Source organism: Octopus bimaculoides, chromosome 26 (assembly GCF_001194135.2).
Source record: "Octopus bimaculoides isolate UCB-OBI-ISO-001 chromosome 26, ASM119413v2, whole genome shotgun sequence".
NCBI lineage: Eukaryota > Metazoa > Mollusca > Cephalopoda > Octopoda > Octopodidae > Octopus > Octopus bimaculoides.
Genome location: NC_069006.1, coordinates 25,878,633 through 25,882,206, shown reverse-complemented (window position 1 = coordinate 25,882,206; position 3,574 = coordinate 25,878,633). Strand labels below are relative to the sequence as shown.

The 3,574-nt window shown below is 37.1% G+C and overlaps 1 protein-coding gene across 1 annotated transcript in view; it reads right to left on the bottom strand.

The window, feature by feature from the left end:
• Positions 1-3,574, bottom strand: part of LOC106883520 (uncharacterized) — a 342,800-nt gene that overhangs the window by 287,519 nt on the left and 51,707 nt on the right. The gene's annotated exons all lie outside the window — the stretch shown is intronic.

The window sequence follows — 3,574 nt, the reverse complement described above, 5'->3', positions numbered from 1 at the left end:
ACAATGGGCTTCTTTCAGTTTCCATCAACCAAATCCACTCACAAGGCTTTGGTTGGCCCAAGGCTATAGAAGACACCCAAGGTACTGTGTAGTGGGATTGAAACTGGAGCCATGCGATTGGGAAGCAAACTTCTTATTACACAGTCACACTTGTGCTATCTCAAGATTTTCTAAAAGTTTAGCATGTGACTCTCGCTGGTTACTTTGTCTAAAGTAGGATTCTTATTCCTTAGATACCTCATCAGCTTCCTGAAAGACTAAAACACACACACACACACGCACACACACACATGATAGAATCTGACTTTAGGACTGAAGTATAGAAATAAACATATTTATGGAGATGTTAGGTCAACTTCTCTTGACCTCTCAATGATACTATGCCGACCATTCTATGAGAGACAAGTAGAGTGAAGTGTCTTGGCAAAGAGTAATGGAAAGTGATATACAGAAATATAAAGTAGAAATAATAACAAGCTGGAAAGTAATAACGACGAGGAGGAGGGGTAGTTCTCATTATATGATTAATCATTATTTTTTATGCCATTCTCATAAAGTATTTCCACAGATTTCTTAAGTAAACATTATCCCAGACATAGAAACAGAAACAAAAGAGCTTATTACCGTGCACTTTGCTGCACTTTGTTGCACTTCAAACATGGCTGAGACTAATTGTGCTTAAACGAAGCCACATTTACAGCTTCACAACACAAAGATGCAAATCTCTCATAAATCACACTCAATTGTTTTCACTCTTTTGTTCCCATGTTTCTTCAGTTGAAATACACTTGGCTTTCTTTCAGTTCAGTTGGGAGATAATGTGAGAATTTAGTGAAATAACTTTGCTACCATTTTTTTCAACTAGTGTGAGGGGGACAGCTAGCAGAATTGATTGCCAGACAAAATGTTTACCAGCAATTCATCTGTCTTTATGTTCCGGGTTCAATCTCTGTTGAGGCTAACTTTTTGCCTTTTGTCCTTTCGTGGTTAATAAGATAAGTACCAGTTGCATACTGGGGTCACTGCAATCGACTTACCTCCTACCCACAAGTTTGGGCATTGTGTCTTTAGTAGGGATTATTATTATTATTATTATTATTATTATTATTATTATTATTATTATTATTGTTATTGAGTTATATACTGGGGTCGATATAATTGTCTAGCCCCCTCTCCCTAAATTTCAGGCCTTGTACCTTTAGTAGAAAGGATTGTTTTCAACTGGTGTTAGGAACATAAATTAACACAAAACTTTGTTGGAAGGCTTTTTAAAATTTGAATAAACAGGAAGTTTGTATCCTAGAAGCAGGGATGGTTTCAGGTGGGTCAGCATCAAAAAGGTTAGAAAATGGATGATGCAAGTGAGAAGAACACACTCCTAAATACCAGCCAAAAAAGAACAAAAAAACCAAACCAAACAAAACAAACAAAAGAGATGGAATCTGAATGGCTGGAATGCTTTTCATCGTAGGCTGCCTGAATGGGGTTGACCTGGGGTCAAACAAAACCAACAGTTAAAGAGAGTGAGAGGGGAAGCCAGAGAATGAGGTGGAAGAGAGAGGGATAGAGAAGGCTGGCAGAGAGGGGAGAGGGAGAGGAAGGGAGAGTGGGGTAGGAGAGATGGGGAAGGAGAGAGAGGGGAGGAAGAGAGAGAGAGAGAGAGAGAGGCATTTAAATAGATTGATGTAATGATAGATGATCAGATTAATGCCTAGCAGACAGACAAACAGCTGGGAGATGGAAGCTGATACAAAATGGGACACACACACACACACACACACAAGCACACACACACACACAAACGGTGAATATATAATGAGTGATTTTATTTCCTTTTTAATCCTTATTACAGTAAATGGTTCCAAATACACACCTACTTACTTAGAGCAAAAATAGATTCTATGCATGTAAGGAGGATTGTTTAAAAGTTTATTTAGTTATCCAGTGATCCTAAGTTCAATCCCATCGTGGCAAATCTTGGGTGAATGTTTTTTACTCTTGACCAGTTTTTTCTCAACCATTCTTCATCTATGGACACCTTACATTCCTATTTTACTCTGCCAAATTCCTCCAAGGTTTTCAATGTTTAAAATATCCTATTATATTTTGTTATCATGAAATACCTGGACTCAAATTAGATTCATGCATACATCCTGGCTCCTGTGTCGGTGGCACATAAAAAGCACCATCCAAAGTTCCAGCCCAGTCTCCCTCTCTCCCTCTCTCTCTCTCTCTCTCTCTCTCTCTCTCTACCAAATTCAGCTTGCAAAGTACAGGGCAACCTAAAGTGCTATGCAGCAGAATTGAACCCAGAACTGTGTGACTACACAGTAAGCTTCTTAATCACGTGCTCAGTACTTGCTTCAATTATTCTGAGCAAGTTCATCATTTGTTATTGGTGTGTGTGTCTATGTATAATCTTTCTCTTTCAATATATGTGTGTGTGTGTGTGTGTGTGTTTGTGTGCGCATATATATATATATATATATATATATATATAAAGCAACTTACTTAATGACTCTTATTTAATGGCCAACATTATATAGATATATCAATGAAAAACAAGGAAAATGTTACATATACATGTATGTGTGTGTGTGTGTGTCCATAAATCTCAGTAAGTATAGTAATATGTATGTGTGTGTGTGTGTGTAAGCAAAATAAAAAGTCGAAATATTTTTACTTCTTGCTTATTCAAAAAGATATAAAAGACATCGAAGACATATAAATCCAAACTGTAGATATTACATCTCTCTTTATGAATTCCCTCGTTGGATGGTCTGCGATATTCAGGAGGAGATGTAAGCAATTTTATTGCTGATCTTTCAAATATTTGTCATCTCACAAATATTTCCAATTTATAAAGAAACACATAAAAAAAAAACATCTTTATTGATATTTTGTGACTCACAGTCGTGAAATAAGCCAATGTGATAAATCCCCCCGATACTGCGATATAGTGTGAGATAAATCTATTTCTTCACTCCAGTGATGTTTTGTGAGAAAAAAGGCCATTAAGGCGAAAAATCTTGACTTCAGCAAACCCAGGAGAAAAAACAGTGAGGCAAAAATGGTTTGTCTTCATGGAAGTCTTGACTTTTTAACCAAAGTGTCAAACTTTGTCAATTATTTATCGAATTAAATGTTACTGCTATGATTTTGGTGCCTACAATCTGTTTCGGTTGAGATACACTGTAGAACACTGACAGCCCCCTGCCAATTCTATTGTTGCACTATCACATGGTTTAACTTTCAAACTTTAACCCCCTCTCGTTAAATCTGTCTGCCTCCTAAAGTTATTTTCTATTGCATTCAGACATTTATTTGATTTTTAAGGCTTACTCAGAGAAGGAAAGGCTGCACCTTTGCCCCTTTAAAGAGCCTTCAAGACAGGCAGAGGGGATAGAGGCTGTCGCTCTCTATAAGATATCTGTCTTGAATACTTGCAACAGGGTGGACTCTCCTAAAAGCACCTGTAACAGATCATCTCTCTTAGAAAATTGAACCTTTAATCTTACTCTAATCTGGATAAAGCATTGGTTTTAGCCAACAATGTCATATTTAATCCTTCAGC